At 37.7% G+C, this 21381-nt stretch overlaps 1 long non-coding RNA gene across 2 annotated transcripts; it reads left to right on the top strand.

The window, feature by feature from the left end:
• Positions 1-8783: 8783 nt before the first annotated feature.
• LOC137180889 (uncharacterized) lies at positions 8784-13408 on the top strand. 2 transcript variants are annotated; one of them, XR_010928079.1, is made up of 4 exons: positions 8784-9957; positions 11326-11459; positions 11699-11853; positions 11953-13408. It is a non-coding gene; the product is annotated as an uncharacterized lncRNA (long non-coding RNA). The 2 variants fall into 2 exon arrangements; XR_010928078.1 differs by lacking the exon at positions 8784-9957 and adding an exon at positions 9964-10961.
• Positions 13409-21381: the final 7973 nt, after the last annotated feature.

Raw genomic sequence — 21381 nt, forward strand, 5'->3', positions numbered from 1 at the left:
CAGCCGCAGCGCGAGAGGGCGAGAGGAAATGAGCGTGAAATGAATGTCACATTGAAATCAAAGGCAGGGAAGATAAATGAGAGAGCTGGTTGGAAATCACCTGGACCCGGAGCGAGAGAGAGAGAGAGAGAGAGAGAGAGAGAGAGAGGGGGGGGGGACACAGAGAGCGATGGATGCATGGATGGATGGATGGATGGATGAAGGGAAGGAGGGAGGAGTAATTATTAGTGATTGAGCAGCTTCCCCCTCACGTGTTTCATTAGCAGCGGGCCGTTCACACACAATCTCTTCTCTGTTGGGCCGTGCCAGAGCCCGGCAACTCCAGTTTATTTGACCATTTGAAATCTTAACAGTTAATACCTGTATATTTCCAGCATAATATTGTCTCTGGCACAGATTGCCAGAAAACGTATCCCCATGAAAATAAACGGCTGCATTCGCATGCCAGGTAATACAAGGGCCATGTGGTGCAGGAGGAGGAGGAGGAGGAGGGGGGGGGGGGGGGGGGGGCGGAGAGAGAGGAGGAGGAAGGGGAGGGAGGTCAGACAGGTGAAGGTGAAGAAGAAAGAGCGAGGATGAGGAGGAGAAGCTGCTGGAAAGAGAGGTGAAGGAGTTATTGATAAAGACTGATTATCTTGCCGTGTGCTACAAGTTCTGACCATAGACTAGTATAAAAATATGGACGTAGTCGCCGTGACAACACCTGTTGGTTTCTGAAGAGCGGTTTTGAAGCTTAAAGTGAGCCGCTCCGGCCATCGCCATCTTGACAGTACGTGACTCTGCCTAACTCCCAGCCAATCAAAAATGGCGGCTGGCGGACCTGTCACTCAAAGCAGCCATGTCCTTCATTATGCATAACTTTACGGCTTAATAAAATTTAAACGGGTGAGTTATAAAAAAATTCACCCCCCGTCCAGTTGTCATGAAAGAGGAAATTAGCTACAGAGACCAAAACCGTTGTTTGTACCAGGCTGTAAACATGTTTATTTCTGCTGTAAAGTTGGGTATTTTAACATGGGGGTCTATGGGGATTGACTCGCTTTTGGAGCCTCAAGTGGTCGTTCAAGGAACTGCAGTTTTTGGCACTTCCGCATTGGCTTCATTTTTCAGGTTCCTGCTTGCTTCTGACTCACTTATGGAGGAAAAACATCTTGTTAAAGTTGTGACCAAATTAGAAAACGGTTTGGCTTTAAGTCAGTTAATCATTTAGATATTAACACATAGCAGCAGCGTCCCTCTAACCCCAGTTAGTGTCTCCCATCTGTTTGTGTCAAAACTCTTCCTCCTTCTTTGAGTCATAACTCATGACTCAGACATGAAACACATTATTATTATTATTACTAAGCTGTGTTTATTCAAGAAATGTTATTGAGATTGTATGATGAACTTTTAAAGCTAATCTGCTGTGATCTGATGTCATGGCTGTTAGATTCATATTATTAGATTCAGTGTGACTCACACTTCCTGAGGATATATTTATCTCTGATGTCCATCGCCAATAAACCTTCATAAATTCACTTAGAAATCAGAGAAAAAACAGGCTGCAGAACAGCTGATTCACATGACTTTTAATGGAGACTATTTACCAAAATCCTCGGACGCACCTGCCGTATATCCAGGTGTTCAGAGACATTAATCATCACTGACATTCAAACAACATCAATGTAAATGTGCTGGTTTTAGTTCAACAGCTAATTTACAGCCATAATCCCAACATGACTAAAGATTGACAAATGGATAAAACCCACAAAAAACTGGAGAAAATGTTTCACAACTCTTTGTCCAAACAGCGTTAAACAATCATAAAATCATCTGAGTAGATTTGAACCATATTTTAAGTGTGATAGTTTATTTTAAGTGTAGAAGTTTTCTATGCAGCCGAAGGTTTGTTGCTGCTCTCACAAAAAAGCTGAATGTCCAAAGTTGCTGTGTCTATCTGGGAAAATGCGGTCTCCATGGCAACTGCCCTTGTTTTTTTACTGTCCACAAGTTTAACAAAGCTCTTAAATATGATCCATAAATCTTTCCATACTGATTAAACTGGATCTCTGAGTGAAATGTTTTTGATAATCTGATAGATGGAAGCATGTTAACCATAGACTGTATATATATAAGAGCAATAATTTCCAAAATGACCACCATCATGCTTATTAAAGGTCCTGAATTTAAAGATTCAGACTATAATGATTAAAAAATGAAAATTAAAAATGAATGACTTAGTATTTCTAGAGGGAAGTTGAGGCTGTCTTGAGACGTGTTTGCTGCTGCTCGATGTTAACACTCAAATCAGGGCCTGAATATAAATACGTTATTCGGCAAAGCACAAATAGTGGGGTTTTTACGAATATTTGTTTCATACAAATATTTTAAAATTATTTGTTTTCGGGGAAAACAAATAATTTCCTCTCCTCTGCTCCGCTGTGACGTCTATCAGCAGGTCTCAGTGAGGGGAGTCACATCCACCTGTTACATGACGCACATTTCCTAATTTGGACATCACTCCTGGAGTTGGGGGTGTTCCCCAGAGATAAAGCTGAACTACTGACATACACTTCATGAACAATTTCTAATATTAAAAGCCTAATAAAAACAAAAACAGGATTTTTAAGCCTCTTTCCACCTTTATTTGAATACAAATACAAATAATTTTGCTGCTTCAACAAATACAGATACAAATACAAATACTGGGCTTTCTGCACATCCCTAACTCAAATAAAAGCTTATTTGGGAACCAAACTGTCAGAGGAAGGAAATTAAAGCCATCAGGAGAGCAAGACCCTGTAAGATCATCAAATAATCTGTTGTAATATAACTATAAGTGTGAATCTTCATGTGAAGTTTCCTCCAAACATTAGAACAAATGTTAAAAGGCAGCACGGTGGCTTAAAAATGACAACGTCAGCGTTCTTTACTGGAGCAGAGTAGCAGTGTTTAGTGGTAAAAAAACACAGAAACACCTGCACACACGCTGCCATTTCTCATCATCAGGTTACCGAGCGCCGCCTGCCTGCACTCATTTCCACATCCACACATTTCCACAGTGCGTCAAAGGAAGAGGGGGAGGGGGGCTGTGGAAGGTGATAGGCTACAATCATCACCACCATCATCATCATCATCATCATCATCATAAAGCACACACACACACACACACACACGGACATGTTTACACACACAGTTTATTAGGAGCCAGAGTGGGTTTTTCTTTTCCCCTGGGCTGGCAGGCTTCAGGGAGGAGCGGGGCTGAAAGTCAACATTTCCAGGGTGAAGGTAAATGACGGAGCTCCAGTCGCTCCAAACCACAGGCATGTTAAGCAAACACCTGTGGCTCAGGTGGAAAAGCAAGGCCTCTCTGGCCAAGAGAAGGAGCTCTTTCTCTCAGGATCAACCCTCTCAGCGTTTGGACACTTGACACTACGGCAGCTTAACAGTGAAAGCTGTAAACCCGAATGCAGGACGGTCTTTCAACCTTCGGATGTTTAAACAGGAAACAAACTGAAAACAAAGTGGAACAGATGACAGAAATTGTTCATCATGATGTTGCTTCATATCATAATAATTTTGGTGTTTATATTAAATGTCAATATCCATTTTTTTCTCCATCCGGCACCTTGAAACTCTGAATGTATCGCACCAAAAAAAAAAAGCACTTGTTGAACAGAATCGCTACATGTGCGAAGCTGTTTTCAGTTAAATCCACCTTGAAGAAACATCACATGAACAAAATAAGCTGCAGATGGGATCAAATGGCTTGTAATGTATGTATATACACTACCGGTCAAAAGTTTTCACCTGTAGGAATTGTTTGCATCAACTTTCATGGTTTAATTTACATCCATCGCTGCGGAAAAGCTTTAAGTTGTAAACGCATTACTTCATCCCTGAAAAAGGCCTTTTTATGAAAAGATTCACATCATTTTTAAGTCTTTGATAACCTTCCATTTTTTGTTTATTGCTCAACTTTGTACCGTTTAACGTTTTTCACTGGACTTGAGCTGCTTAAATTTCAATAAAACTGGAAAGAAGGTGAGTTCTGAAGCTTTTGAGCAGCAGTAGTGTGTAGATAGTGGATGGTTTGAGTGTGAAAATGATGTGAATCATCTGCGACGGCCTTCACAAGTCACCAGATCTCAACCCGACTCAACACCTCTGGGAGATTTAAGACTGACGTGTTAGACAGCGCTCTCCACCACCATCATCAAAACACCAAATGAGGGAACATCTTAAATCCACAAAACTGTTGCAACTTCTCCAAGATGCAGGAAGTCAAGTACCTGAAACACCGAGGAGAACTGCTGCTGTTTTTTGAAAGCATCCTAACTTTTAGTCCCTAAAACATTTGCACAGTACTGTAAATATATATACTGTATATACATATATTCATATAAGACAAAGACAAATGTCAAAACTTGGGAGTAAAATATGTTCACAAATATTTGCCAGACAGCCATGAAGAGATCATCTGGTTGAGAGACGTCGACACCGCATTCATAAAGTACTGATATTAGGATGAAGGTTGGACATTTCTCATTGTTTGTTCATGTTAACAGTAAAGTTAGGCTTTGCTGTCGACTCCCTGAGTCATTTTTAATAAAGAGTGAGAGAAAAAGGGAAGAGTGTGAGCGAGCGAGAGAGTGGAGGAAAGAAATAAAACTTACGTTCAAAAGCAAGAATAAAACAAACACTCAGCAGGTGATTTACTGTGGAGAGAAGTGTCCTCAGTCCTTCATTCATTCATCAGTAAATACAAAGAACAGGACGACTAAGGCGTCATTTCTTGATTTTCATGTGTCCACTTTTAATAATCTACACGGTTCTTCCTTTAATTCCTCATTTATTTCCTGAGATTAGTTCCTCTGGTTCCAAAGTACCTGAAAAGTTTTGGTTGTTTCATGTATAATTTGATATATCAGTTCCACATCAAAGATTTGTTCCCATTTATGTTGAAGTTGGTGTCAAACTGACTTTTGTTCTTCTGATAAAAACAGATACATGTCATCGTTTTTCTCCTTTTCATTTACGCCATTTTTAATGTCTTATTGTTCATATTTACTGCAGGATATCAGATTTAACTTCAAACATATTTTTTTTTGGTCTTTTTATGCTTGTTTGCATTGCATATGCTCTGTAAGGCCCAGAAACAAAGCTTCCTCAATGTCTTAATAAAGAATCTTAGGTGGACAGAAATCAAAGTATCTTTGTGAATCAAGTTGAATTGTTTGGTGACGTCCAGCCGCCAAATAAACTCCCACAACGACGACCACAGACCAGGAAACAAGTCAATCATCGTACATATACAATAACTAACATATTCCTTCATGACGAGAACAAAACACGCTGACGTGACTGCGGTCAGTCTGATTGTACATTTGTTTCTCCCTCTGTGTTTCAACCCCAACCCTGTTTTTTTTTTTTTTTTTTTTTTTTTTCCCAGCGCTGCCTGAGAAACGTCACCCCGCTCCACGGCCGCTGCGAGGGTCACCCGGAAGGTTTACAGTTCACCGACCGAATCCAAACCTGTCACAGTTTCCATGTTTGAACCTCAGTCTCACCGCTCTCTTTCTGCCTCTCTCTGCCGTGTCAGAGGAGCCTGGAGTTAACTCGTTCTCCACCCCGGGGAGCGTTTCCTGTGAGAGATGAAGAAACTAATAAACAGACTCTCGCAGTGATCCGTGTCACATTGTTTGGCCCACCTGCAACCTGTAAACTCCTCGCCACGGACTGGATGTTCTCAATTTGTTCCACAAGGAGGCCCTGGCTTATATTAGCCTAAAGGGGGCACTGGAAGAGCATCTGGTCAGGCAGTAAATACAGCAGCACGCTCGCTGGCTCTGGGTTCAGTTTCAAGTCAATTACGAGGCCCAGAAACCACAAGACGGGGAGCAGGAGTTCTGTCAGACAGCGGGGCAGATCAGGGCACAATGGAGATTTTAAGTGCTTGAACATTTTGCGTGAAGAACAAATAAAGGAGCTCCTCGTGTAGTCATTTCCGAGAAGCTGGATGCTTTATTCATGTGAAATAAATGGAAAAAAAATATGACAACAGGAATGAACAGTTAAAAACTTTATGTGCTAACAGACATCAAAAGACAGTTGCTTGGAAAAACCTAAGAAAAGGTTTCCTGTAAGTTTCGTACTACAGTGGCCCCTAAAGACAAAAAAAAAAAATACTGAAAAGCAAAAGCACAAACATTAAGGAAACCAAATGCGACGAAACACTAAAACACATACGAAAGTGAAAACAAAAACATGAATAGAAATGAGCTCCAAAAAAACAAGAAACAGCTGGAAAAGAGAAAAACACATAGAAGAGTGAAAACACAATCATTAAGAGAAATGCAACAAATATCAAAAAATACCACATACAAAAAGGAAAAACAAATACAGAAGGAGAAATGCTATAAAAGATTTGGTAAACAGGAAGTGCTCCCAGCTGCTACGGGCAACACGCTTTAAAGAAAGTAAAGTCAGTTTTTATTTATACAGCCCAACATCACAAATCACAAATTTCCCTCAGGGGGCTTTACAATCTGTACAGAATACAACTTCTTCTATTCTTAAACCCTCCATTATATTCAGGAAAAACTCCCTAAAAAAACATTTAACAGGGAAAAAATGGAAGAAACCTCAAGAAGAGCAACAGAGGAGGGATTCCTCTGCCAGGACGGTAAGACAGGAAATAGATGTCCCACACATGATGTCCTCTATGACTACTTTAACTTAATGCCAACAGGAATGCCTTTTAGATCATCTGTATGTAAAACAAACAGAAGGAAGTTTGTTTTTATTCCAGAAGCCACAGCACAAGAAATGGTCAGTTTACCTCGTGTACAGACTCATAAATGTACTTTTGACACATTATAAGTGTGTTTGTTGTGTTGGATATTGTTGGCCAGCTACAGACCAGCCGCTGAAATTAATCCTTGTGTATTTAAACTCTTTCTAACATTGTCATACCTGTAATTTTTAATTGTTTTTATGTGTGTAAATGAACTGTATATGTGTACTTGTTTGCAAACTCGCTTGCCTTAAAGTGTTTTGAACTGAAGTGACATTAATTGAATACAGAGCAAAATTAATGCTTTATTTTACAGATCCTTTAATTTTATAACAAATTCCTGGTTAATTCTTTGGACATTTTACACAAAGGGCAGTGCAATTTGGTACAAATTATAAGAAAATACAGAAGAAAGTTAAGTTGGTTTGGTTGATAAGTACAAACTCATATTTGGGTTCCTAGTTGTTTGTTTTTGCAAAATTCTTAATAAATGACTGATTACATTCTTTCTTAAAAACTCTTTAAAAACTCTTTAATGAGTGCGTTTCCCTTTTACTACCAAATTACATAAGAATGAAAAGTTACACAGCAACTACTTTCAGGAAATTATTGAAAAAAATGTTGAAATAACATATGAAACTACAACTCAACCAAAGTAACCTTTTCCCCATTTTTATAATTTGTACCAAATTGCACCAAAGTTTTCTGTCAAATGTTCTTAAAATTGACCGTTAACGTGCCTGCGAACTACACTGAAAATTTCCAGGAAATTTGTAGAAAATGAAGCGACCTGTTTGTTTCCCAAAATTACAGAAATACAACAGAGAAAAACAGGATGACAAAATTATGGATGGATTTATAACATATTTGAAAACAGACAGGACCTGAACCACGTGACCTCTATCACCATCATTGTTGTCTTTCTCTTAAATATCTGGTATTAAGGCCCTTTTTGACTCTTTTCTTATATAAATACTGAGTCTTTTTAAACATATCTGTGACATTTTATTCACCCACAGTTGTTTAGATTTCTCTAAATCCATCTTTCCTTACAATCCAGATTGGCCATTGGTCCAACAGCCCATTATCCCGAAAACAAAAGCCCACTGTGCCGAAAATACACACTCTCCCTGGAGTTTTTTGCCCTTAATATCTTAGTTTACTTTGACGTGCAAGTGATCATTTTAACCCAAACCATGATCTTTCTCTAAACCTAACCAAGTGTTTTTGTGCCTTAACCTAACCAGACGTTAACCACAGCGCTGTCACATCATAAAACATCATTATTTTTTAATAGGCATGTCAAACTGAAGTAGAAGGTTTTTATTTCCGCCTGAATTTTTTTTTTGCAAACCGATGCCTGCATGATGACGTATAGCTGGGACTTATTAGCTGGAAAACACAATGGGACCACAGCATGGAGCCTTACCTAGTCCAAGTTCAAATTTAATAACAATACCACAGGAAAATAATATTTTACATGTTTTTCTGAGGGTATTTCTAGGCTGCTTCCAGAAAAAGGCCATTTAAAGACACCAAATAACCCCTGTTTCAGAGTAACTGAAGCATAAACACATTATAGTGCTTTGTTCCCCTGTTGAAACTAAACTTTGTGCATATAAAAGAGTCAAAAGAGGTGCTATGGTGGAAAAACAGTTAATATAAAAAGTAACACACAACAAACTTTAAATGAACATAATTTCCATTTATGACTTTATATTATCCACTAAACAGCATATGATCATTTTCAGAATTTGATTGGCTATTCGAAGCGACAGTCATTGGCTCGAGCTTTACACAGAAGAAAAGGGGCAGGCACCTCCTTTCAACGCAGACTCTCGTTGGCTATTGTAGGCTGCGGACAAGACACGGAAGCTCTTGTTGGGTCAAGTGAGGTGTCAATCAAAACATTAGAGCGCAGCGGCCATTTTGATACCAAGATGTGGCTACTGTTTTCATGCTAATGCGAGTTATGATGGAAAATACGTGGGAAGATTACGACATTGATGTTATAATGGAGTAAATATTTTACTGGATTGGATCGATTGGACCTTCGCCAATGTAACAAGACCGTTTTTGTCAGAGTTGTATCAGTCAGTGGAGTAATATGAGGCTTCTTAGATGAGTAGCATGAATTTTGTAATTGATTGTTTGTTGGTCTGACAGAGGTGTTGATTGTACCTGCTGTGGTGATTGTATCTTGAAATGGTTTGCATCAATCGAATCACAAGAATCTTAGCTTCCCAAAGATGTGTCGCATGAGTATCCACTTAAAGACAGGAGTTGTGTACATAGAATAACGTTAGGTTAAGGGCAAAAGACGACAATCAAGTCTGACAAAGCTTTATATATATTACTGAGGTCTTCTGCTAAATTCTGCATCATGTTTCACTCAGTAAAACTTGGATTTAATAAATCAGCAGTTATAAAAATGTGTAAATTGTTAAGACAGACGAGCATTATCGGGGAAACATCACGTTTATTCACTTTTCATTATATGTTAAATGTTCACAGAGTGAGTTAGTGTCTGTTTATGAGTCGTAAGAAATCATAAATGATCTTTTAGAAGAAGTAGATGATGAAATTTAACATCATGTTAACAGAAGTTTTCCTCCGACAGAAGGAAACAGTTGAAGATTTTATCTGATAATATTTATCTACAATTAGCTGATAAAGATGTTTATTGTTACATACGTTTTGAACGCAGGACTTTTAGTTTAATTAAGTTATTTCACAACATCAAACTATTAACATCACAAAAACAGTTTAAAAAACTTTTTCCAATCAATCATTAGTACACAGCTGACTGTAGGCTGTCAAACAATAACGTTAAAAATCTTTAGTTTATTTAAGTTAGTTTACAGAAGAGCTGAAATGAAACAATCTTTCTTTAGGAGTCATAAAGTCATACGTTATGATTTAGGAGGAGTATCTGAGTAACGAGGAACCTGGATCTGTTAAATTGAGCAATATGTTAACGGAGTCTGGAGAGCAGTAAGGCTGGTAGTCACTGAACTTCAACTCCAGAGTGTATCTTCAGAACAGTGGGCTTTTTACTCGGAGTAATGTCTGCAGTTGGAGATGTCAGACAGTATATAGCGTCTATGAAGCAGAGTCTGATCCTGAATGAAGTGAAGAACCTGCTGTTGCACAGCTGAGACTCAACAGGATGTTTCAAAACGGTGAGATCACGCCGACGTTTCCTCACACACACTAAAAGTCATTTTTTCAAACTTAGCTGGAGGTCTGTAGCTCAGCTTTAGCACACTTCCAGTGTCCTGCTTTGCTCGTCATCCGGCTGAAATGCCAACTCCAACTACAGAAGTTGCGCTCACACTCAGCGTAGCGCTGAGCGGCGGTGGGCTCCTGCTAAACCTGCAGATTTGATTTCACTGTCTGGTGAGATGGAGTAACAACTTCAGCCTCAACGCTGCTCATTCTTGAGTTGCGAATTTCAAAATTCCAAGTAACTTGCAATATGTAAGAATTGTGAGGCGGTTTACATGTATTAATCGCTTTCTATTGCCAATATGTGAACGGATTGTAACATAAATACGTTTGATTGATTTATTTATTGAATGGGACAGTGTGCAGTTTGAAACATTAAAGATGCACTGCACCAGAGTTAGCTTGAAGCTAATTTGCATCTGTAGTCCCCGACAAAAAACACACAGAACACACCATACAAAATACAAAATACAAAGCAACACACAGCACATCACATACACCCACTATGTCAATTAGAAATAATGTAAACTAAACTAATCAGCCGTGTGACTCAATGAGACCTTCCCCGACTTTCTCGACAGACTGTGGACTGATTTCTATGTAAACGACTCGGGACGGCTTTACTGAAAAAAAATCCAAAGGATGTGACATTTATGTGCGCTCCCAAGTGCCTTGCCTCGCTCCTGTGCAACGCTAGCTAACGTTACCTTAGAAATGGAGTCAGCTGACGTCAACAAACGACCAGCATCCACCTCAACACAGAGTCCAGCGACAGGAAGAGGAGGAGCATGGCTGTCTCTGCTCATTTCTCCACAGTGCAGAGACTAGCAGCAAAAAACCCATCCAAGGCATTTTTTGGACTAATTTTGATTTATTGCGTCAACACAGATGCAACCTGTGTCTGCTGTCAGATAATAAGGATGTGCCTCTCTGGCTGACTGTGGGGTGGACAACGCAAGTAGGGATCTATGTGCTATAGATAAAATCATGTCTGGGGAATAATTACCACTAGGGGGTGAAAAATACATGGGTACCAATACGGGACGCTGTGTTGAGGATTATGCTAGATTATAGCATGTTTCATTGAGGAAAGGAGAGGCTGTTTGTGTGTTGAAAGGCGAACAGAGGCGTATATAATTATAGCATTGAAAACACTGCGTAAAGAAGTGGAGAATAATAATAATAATCCCTGCTGTGCTGTAGTGTTTAGCCTGTGAACTACCACTGTCTATATTCCCTGGCTACGAGTAAATTAGAGGTTTTTCTCTGTGTGAAAATTGCGATGATTTTCACTTCTAGTTAATCTTTCCTTATGTTCAAAGTGTCTGCAGCTGAATCAAATAAAACCACAATAGTCTTGTGCTGCTGCTGCTCGCTCGTGCTGACGGAGTGTGAGCACATGCGAGCGACAAATGCTGACTGCAGTTTCACCACCGGCCACCGGTGTCACTAATGGGTAGGAATTTCTGAAAATTACATATAGCACCTTTAAAAAAACTGAGGAGACAGAAGTGAGTAATTTTACAGCACAGGAGGCTCCACCATCACCCCGATCCATTACAATAACCAGTTTTCTTGCTCTTTAATGTTCTTCATGTTTTAGTATTTATAGCATTTTTGGAATTGGAGCACGTTTCCTTAATGTTTATGCTTTTGTGTGTGTGTATTGTCCTTATGGGCCACCGTATCTAACAGGACAAAACCTCAATGCGCCTTTCATGTGCTCGTATTTTGTGGAAAGAAAAGTGGCAAGAGGTCCTCGTCCAGGAGTCACATGATCACACTTGAGGCCGGGAGGATAGTACGATCACTTCACCTTAACGAGAACCTCAGCCATGTTGTGGCGTCCTGTAAGTGAATTTCCTTATTTAATATTTGATTTATCTTTATCGCACACAATTTCTCTTGAGAATTGATTTGATGTTAATCATTTTGTTCTCTCTTTGCAGAGCTTAAACACACAACCACACACCCTGAAAAGGAAACCCACAAAGACATGAAAATAAAATAAAACAGCTCTGCATTTTTGCACCTTGGATTCCTGCCTCATCCTCGCTTCATCTACCTCACTAACCGTTAGATTCTGAATCTAACAAAATGTATTAACATTTTAGTTTATTTATTTTATACAAACATCAACATACATATCTGAAGTATGTACATAAGACTTGCAGCAGCTCTCTAACCTTTGCTTGCAATTTCTTGTTTACGTGATGAATTTAACCACCTGGTGACACACACACACACACACACACACACACACACACACACACACACACAGAGTCACGCAAGGCACATAATCCCTTTAACACACAAACCAACATCCTGATGTACAAATCCCATCTTCTTCTTGTTTGATCAAAACAACGTTTAACAGTGTGACACCTGGTGAACACGCACAGGATTACATTTACACAAACACACACATACACGCATACATGTACACACACAGTCCTAACTCGGAGCAGATGACATGGGGCTGAAGTCAGGGGTAACTGAAGTGAAGCAACCAGGGACAATTATTTGGGTCCTAAAGGGACATTTCACCAAAACAAGCTGTAAACGAGCTGTAAACAAGGAAATCTTTTGGAGGTTTTCTTCTTCAGCTGCTGTTCAAAAAACCTTCTTTTAAGAGGATACAACCATGCCAAGAGTTCGTCAGGTCAGCCAGAAAAGAAGAAGAAGCTTTCACACAGTATTTCATTTTGGAAAAAATGTCTGAGGTTGTTCAGTTTTTTTCCAACACATCACATTAGTAACCAAGAGCACAGATTTTTCATTAGTTTTGCAGGTATTTGGTCATAAAGGCACCAGTATACTTCATCAGAAATACTTGTCAGATGGTCAAATAGCTTCATAAACCCCCTCACCCCACACCTTCACAGCGCCGGATTAGGAGGGGGCTTTCCCGAAAACCGACAATCCGCCAATCACACCCACTTCATGCCATGATTGGCCGGCTGTGTGGAGGTGAGCCAGGGTTCTCTTTTTTTTTTCACTCTTGACAAAACTATTTCTGTCACTTTTCATGTGAACTCACTGCTGTTTACTCAACTTTGTATCAAGTTAATTATTAAATAAAAACTATTATTGGAGTTATTTTTGAAAGCGCTTCACTTTTAGCACCTAAAACCTTTGCAGAGTACTGTATGTCTCCTCGCCTCTCTGTGACGACCAACTAACCTTTGAGGATGATCGGACTCTGTAGAAAACATGTGTCAAGAAGTCCCCATGGATCATGAATGTCTATAAAATGTGGTGCCAATCCATCTCGTAGATGATGAGATATTTCTCAGAATACGTGAAAACTTTGACCTGCTGGTGGCGCTGCAGGAAAAGTCAGTAGGATTCTTCCCCTGGTGACCATGAATGCATGCAGGCCTTCCATATTCCATGATAATCCATCAAATAGTTGTTTAAATATTTTACTAAAAACCTAAAATGTCAATCTGACTTTGAATGTCTGCATCCATTCAACAGTTGTCTTACTCTGAATGACACATGCTAACGTCATGGTGGCGCTACAGGGAAAGACAGCGTATCACCCATAGACTGTATAAAAATATGGACGTAGTTACCGTGACGACACCCGTTGGTTTCTGAAGAGCGGTTTTGAAGCTCAAAGTGAGCTACTCCGGCCGTCGCCATCTTGGCAGTGCGTGACTCTGCCTAACTCCCAGCCAATCAAAAATGGGCAAAGAGGCGGGCCGAATGGCTGAAACAAGCCACCTAGCGGCTGGCGGACCTGTCACTCAAAGCAGCCATGTCCTTCATTATGCATAACTTTACGGCTTAATAAAATTTAAACGGGTGAGTTATAAAAAAATTCACCCCCCGTACAGTTGTCATGAAAGAGGAAATTAGCTACAGAGACCAAAACCGTTGTTTGTACCAGGCTGTAAACATGTTTATTTCTGCTGTAAAGTTGAGCATTTTAACATGGGGGTCTATGGGGATTGACTCGCTTTTGGAGCCTCAAGTGGTCGTTCAAGGAACTGCAGTTTTTGGTACTTCCTGTTGGCTTCATTTTACAACCCCGGAGGTTGCCGCTTGGGATCACCAAAGTACACCAGATATCATTTCAGTCCATTCAATAGTTAGTTAATTTTATTTTGAACATGTAAAAATAAAAAGCAGATAAAAACAAAACAAAAATAACAATAAAATGAAAGAAACAATAAATCTATACAACAAACTCAATAAACAAATTCTCATAAACAACACAAATCAGATATTACATGTTCAAAAATGAGCAGGAAGAAGTACAAACTTATTTATTCCTTCCCTTCCCTTTTTCTCAACTACTCATCCATAAACTCATATATACAATTTATATATAGTTGCTGTTATATAGCTGTCAAGATATTTCAGTCTGGACCAAAGCGGTGGATAGAGGGATTTTACCTCCCAGGAGCCACGTTGCTTGTGTGGGTTAAAAGTTATAATTGTAGGTGTCACTTTTGGAAATGGTGGAAAAGTCAGTTTGGAAGGAAACTCTGCTTCTCTGTCAAACACGTATTTCTGACTGTGTTTTAAAATAACAACAAAGAATAAAATATCATTCTGACTAAGGCGACATTAAAATACACAAACAGTGAACCCAGTCAGACAAATATGTAGACAGTGGGTTTTACCTTTCAGTCTGACAATGCTGCACAGCCTGCTGGACTGCTGAAATATATAGTTTCTCTAATGGGAGTCCACGCTGATGGAAGATTTCTATACATCACAGAATATCAGAAACATAAACATGAATTCACACCTGCTCGATTATTTTTGTAGCTTTAATTATAGTGGAACTTCTTTTACATTAGTGGACTATTATTTCCAATTATATAATAAAAAAACAATATCAGCCCACTGACACACACGTCCAGCCAAACCATGAATATTCTATATTTCCTGCCATCTAAACAAACCTTTTTCCTCCTATGGTGTGAAGTTTTATAAACACAGCAGCAGTAGCAGCAGGTTTCCAGCGAGTCTGAGCGACAACAGGACGCGTCTCCAAGCAGTGGCTCACAGTTATGAAAGGAGGGTAACAAATTGACTCTTTATTTTATCGGCCTAACCTCAGGCAGACGCTGTCTCGCTGTGCGGTTTAGCAGCATCACTCACCCCTGTCTGTCTAAATATCAGCGGTGCAGCCGACACACCCTCTCTGAGTTATTATTGTCGTTGCATGGCAAAGCCCCGGGGCGGACAGGAGAACACATTCAAACAAAGACTGTGTTAACACGGGCAGAGGATATGACTTTTAACCATTTAGTGCACGCAACTGACTGACTCGTGATTATCTAATCAGGGAGTGAATACTAATATTTAATCTCTGTTTCGAGTTATGTTGTTTTTGGTTGACAACAGACTCCTTACATCCCTCATGAAGGAAAAAAATCTACAAGAATGTGTGATGCTCTGTGACTCCCAGTGGTGGAAAAAGTACTCAGATTATTTACTGCAAGTAAAAGTACCAATACAGCAATGTAAAAATACTACATATTACAAGTAAAAGTCCTGCATGAAAAATCCTTCTACAGTAAAAGTACATAAGTATTATGAGCTTGATGTAGTTAAAGTATTGCAGTAAAAGTACATAAGTATTATGAGCTTGATGTAGTTAAAGTATTGCAGTAAAAGTAGTGGTTTGGTCCCTCTGACTGATATATTATTATATATGACATCATTAGATTATTAATAGTGAAGCATCAGTGTTAGAGCAGCATGTTACTGTTGTAGCTGCTGGAGGTGGAGCTAGTTTACACTACTTTATATACAGTTAGCTAGTTTAGTCCAGTGGTTCCCAACCTAGGGGTCGGGCCCCTCCAAAGGGTCAGCAGATAAATCTGAGGGGTGGTGAGATGATTAATGGGAGAGGAAAGAAGAAAAAACAAAGTTCTGATACACAAATCTGTTTTCAGTTTTTGGACTTTTTCTCTAATCTTTGATTTTTGCTGAAATATTGGATCATTTGAACATTTATTGAAATGAAAGCATGTGAGAAGTTTAGAGGGAAAAATCACTATTTGGTGGAGCTGTTAACAACTCATAGACATGTGAAATGTGACCCCGACTACACACTGCTTTTTGTAAGATGTCAAAAGACAAAAAGGTTGGAAACCACTGGTTTCATCTTTAACAATGTGTTGTATTTTAAAAGCTTGTTATATTATCCATTGTGTCAAATCTTCATCTGAAAAGTAACTAAAGCTGTCAAATAAATATAGTGGAGTAGAAAGTATAAAGTAGCATCACATGGAAATACTCAAGTACAGTACAAGTACTTCAGAACTGTACTTAAATACAGTACTTGAGAAAATGTACTTAGTTACTTTCCATCACAGTTGACTCCCAATTCTCACAAAATGTTACAATGTTCAGATCTCTTAAAAGACTATAAATGATGACTTATGACAGATTGTTGATAACCGTGTCAGATTAAATCTTTTTTATTGTGTTGTTGACATTAGCCAGGATAAAATGTGGTTCTTTGGCCCATTAAGTTTAAACTCCGAGATGATCTTTGCCTTCAAAGCAGCTCCATGTGTTAGAAATGTTTGCACTTGGTGTCCTTGGTTTGACTCTGGCCTGGGGTCCTTGTTGCATGTCCCAATCTAAAAAATGTCAACAAGTTATATTTCAGAGATAATTCTGTGCTCATTTGCTTTTGGAAATGCAACCAAAGGTAATGTTTCCTGCATGCCAGTCGAGCCTGCTTAAGATGAACCATATTTCCTCGAAACATCTTGCATATTCACAGTTGACTTTTTTTGACCTTTTGGATGAACCGCCATTAAATTTTGTACGCACATTCCTCCAGAGGATGAATCATGCTGACGCTGGTTAGTGCCACCATGAAGTTGACATTTGAGGTTTTGGGTGAAATATCTAAACAACTTTAATTTGGTTTAGGGCTGCAACTAATGATTATTTTCATTGCCAATTATTTTCTCGATTAACGTTTTTGTCCACAAAATGTGGATGATTAGTTGTTTGGTCTATGAATATCAGAAAATTGTGAAAAATGTCGATCACTGTTTCCCAAAGCCCAAATGTCACATCCTCAAATGTCTTATTTTGTCCTGAACAACAGTTCACAACCCCAAGATATTTGAGTTTACTGTCATATTTTCACAACCTGAAAATATTCACATTTGAGCTGGATTTAGACAGTTTGGACATTCTTTTCTTAAAAAATGACTCCAAATGATTAATAGTTGCAGCTCTAATCTGTTGCGTAAGCTAGCTAAATGAAGCAGCTGACAAAACTAATGTTCATGGCTGCACCTAATGATTATTTTCATTATTGATTAATCTGACGATTATTTTCTCGATTATCGTTTTCTCTACAAAATGTCAGAAATTAGTGAAAAATTATGGTCATAATTTTCCAGAGTAGAAGTTGACATCTTCAAATGTCTTGCTTTGTGTGACCAACAGTCCAAAAACCAAGAATATTCAGTTTACTATCATGTACAACAAAAAAAGCATCAAATCCTTCCATTTGAGAAGCTGGACTAAAACTATTATTTGATTACCAAATGCTTAATTTCTGCTGATCAACTAATCGATTAATCGACAAATCATTGCAGCTCTAATCTGGTTAACACATTCAGTCATGTTCCCCAGAGGATGTAGCCTACTGTTATAACTCTGGTGACTTTTCCTAAAATGCCATCATCATCATCATCAAAACTAATAACATTCCCATCAGCCTCAGCTGTACTTTGTGTTTAGTGATAATTAGCAAATGTTAGCATGCTAACAGTAGCATGCTAACTAAGACAGTAAACAGCGAAACATCAGCATGTTAAAGTGCACCGAGCTGCTAGCATGACTGTAGACTATTGTAGACATTTTCTCTCAGGTCAAAGTTTTTTTTTTGCTCCATTAAGGCATAAAAAAGCAAAGATGTCTTTCAACGTTTCATACATTCAGACTATTTTAGTTTCTGCTGTGAAGTGAACATTAAGCCTCTCAGTCTGCTTGTGTAGCTGTAAACTTTAAACTCAAATTAAAGTGACTTGTGGTTCTTAATGTGTTTTTACCCAAAATTATCTGCATATAAAGTCAGTCTGGCAGACTTCAGCTACAAATTGAGAGAAACAACAGTACACTCTGTTAATGCAGAAAAGTGAAGCTTATTTTACAATTAAACCAAACATAAACCTGCTCCTGAGCCTCGTCTGAGCTGCAGCCGCTCGGGCCAGTCGCTGTTAACTCACATCCTTTAGCTGTTTAGTCGAATTGACTGGATCAGGTTGATTTTATGTGTGATCCATGACAGCCTCATATTATCCAATCGCTTCTGTTCATCCATCATGCCCTCACGCCGAGCTGCACGGTGAAAGACGTAGGATCGAGAGAAAAGGGGAGAAAGTAAGAGAGACAGAGAGGGAAAGAGAAACTGTACCATAACACCGGCTCTGGTTACAAACCTCCAGAGACTCGGCTCCGCTGCCAAAATCTCCAAATTTGAACCCAAGCTTTCTGGCTGCTAATTATTCCTCGAGCTGGGTCTAAACTAAATTTATGACACGAAGCTGGAGCTCCTTGTGGCACCATAAATTAAACTGGCAAAAGGTTTTAGAATCAAAACCAAAGCCTCATGTCCTCCAGCGAAGGAAGGAAACAGAAAGAAAAACTATAAAGACGAGGAGAAAGTGAAAACCCGACTCTGTGACCTATTTCTGCATTTTGAAGCAGTGAACTTTACTTTTTGTGTTTTCTGTGTAATTTCTGAGGTTGTGAAGATGAAACTTAAATGTTTTACAAAGAAAAACTACAGATTCAGGCATTTCAGGAAGTTCCCCAAAACTACTCATTTATGTTGCAGTAACGGCGCCTTCTGGTGGTCGTAGTGATCATGACGGCAGCAAAAGAAGGAAATCAGGTGATTTCTCTTTTGTGGTCACTTAAAGCTTTCAGGTGTGACAGGGCTGCGTCCTCATTGGCCAATTACTTTTGGGGGAACAGGTCAATGGTCCGAAGTGCGACAAGCTGCACTTATTTTCAAATTTATCTAACATTAATGTTAATTAGACCTAAATTAGTCCTTCAGGAATGCTGCCTTAATAGCATGTTAGCTTTAGCTTGCAGCTGATTAAAGCCCAAACACACGTAACGTCAAGTCACATTCTTCAAATTCATATATATATATTCATCAGTCAACGAATCTATATGTTTATTTTTAATCAGTAATAATAACCCAAGAAAAATTAAGAACAGTCTTAACTTCTCTCAGGACTGAAAGTTACAAGAAACAGAAGAATTGGTCGGAGAATTTAAGTCAAACTACTTGTTGCACGTCTCACATGGGAGAGTCGGAATAGTGAGAATATTGTAATCATATATATATATATATATATAAGGATATATATATATATATATATATATATATATATATATATATATATATATATATATATATATATATATATATATGTATATATTGGTTATTTATTTGTTTTGTTTCATTCTTGGGAGATTTTGTTCAATTATATATAATATAATATATATTACAGATTTAATCCCGTATTACGGGACTGTCGTGACTCAAAACAGCTAATGTAGCAACGACCATCTACGTTACTTTCTGACTAAAAATAATCTTTATGTGTATATTGTACTAACTCGATTTTCACCATTTAGATATTTTACATATCTAGCAAAGACAAAAAAATTTTAATTAATCAAATTAATTTGATATATCGCCCAGCCCTAGTTTAGTTATAATTTTGTGTACTTTCTATTTCTGTACATGAATTATGTCTGAGAGCTTAAAACTCTGGTGGACAAATACTGAATCATTCATAAAACCAGTTTTGGTCAATATAGCAGCAAATAAGATAACTTTGAGTATATGGGTATACTATAGTATAATGGGTATAATATATGGGTATAGTATATTGGGTATAATATATGGGTATAGTATAATGGGTATAATATATGAGTATAGTATAATGGGTATAATATATGTGTAGTATAATGGGTATAGTATATGGGTATACTATAGTATAATGAGTATAATAAATGGGTATAGTATAATGGGTATAGTATAATGGGTATAATATATGAGTATAGTATAATGGATATAGTATAATGGGTATAATATATGTGTAGTATAATGGGTATAGTATAATGGGTATAATATATGTGTAGTATAATGGGTATAATATATGAGTATAGTATAATGGGTATAATATATGAGTATAGTATAATGGGTATAATATATGAGTATAGTATAATGGGTATAATATATGAGTATAGTATAATGGGTATACTATAGTATATGGGTATAGTATAATGGGTATAGTATATGGGTAAAGTATAATGGGTATAATATATGTGTAGTATAATGGGTATAGTATAATGGGTATAATATATGTGTAGTATAATGGGTATAATATATGAGTATAGTATAATGGGTATACTATAGTATATGGGTATAGTATAATGGGTATAGTATATGGGTAAAGTATAATGGGTATAATATATGTGTAGTATAATGGGTATAGTATAATGGGTATAGTATAATGGGTATAATATATGAGTATAGTATAATGGGTATAGTATAATGGGTATAGTATAATGGGTATAATATATGAGTATAGTATAATGGGTATAGTATAATGGGTATAATATATGTGTAGTATAATGGGTATAGTATAATGGGTATAATATATGAGTATAGTATAATGGGTATACTATAGTATATGGGTATAGTATAATGGGTATAGTATAATGGGTATAATATATGAGTATAGTATAATGGGTATACTATAGTATATGGGTATAGTATAATGGGTAAAGTATAATGGGTATAGTATAATGGGTATACTATAGTATATAGGTATAGTATAATGGGTATACTATAGTATATGGGTATAGTATAATGGGTATAGTATAATGGGTATACTATAGTATATGGGTATAGTATAATGGGTATAGTATAATGGGTATACTATAGTATATGGGTATAGTATAATGGGTATAGTATAATGGGTATAATATATGAGTATAGTATAATGGGTATAGTATAATGGGTATACTATAGTATATGGGTATAGTATAATGGGTATAGTATAATGGGTATAATATATGAGTATAGTATAATGGGTATACTATAGTATATGGGTATAGTATAATGGGTAAAGTATAATGGGTATAGTATAATGGGTATACTATAGTATATAGGTATAGTATAATGGGTATACTATAGTATATGGGTATAGTATAATGGGTATAGTATAATGGGTATACTATAGTATATGGGTATAGTATAATGGGTATAGTATAATGGGTATACTATAGTATATGGGTATAGTATAATGGGTATAGTATAATGGGTATAATATATGAGTATAGTATAATGGGTATAG

The sequence above is a fragment of the Thunnus thynnus genome, chromosome 4, assembly GCF_963924715.1.
Source record: "Thunnus thynnus chromosome 4, fThuThy2.1, whole genome shotgun sequence".
In the NCBI taxonomy this organism is placed as follows: domain Eukaryota; kingdom Metazoa; phylum Chordata; class Actinopteri; order Scombriformes; family Scombridae; genus Thunnus; species Thunnus thynnus.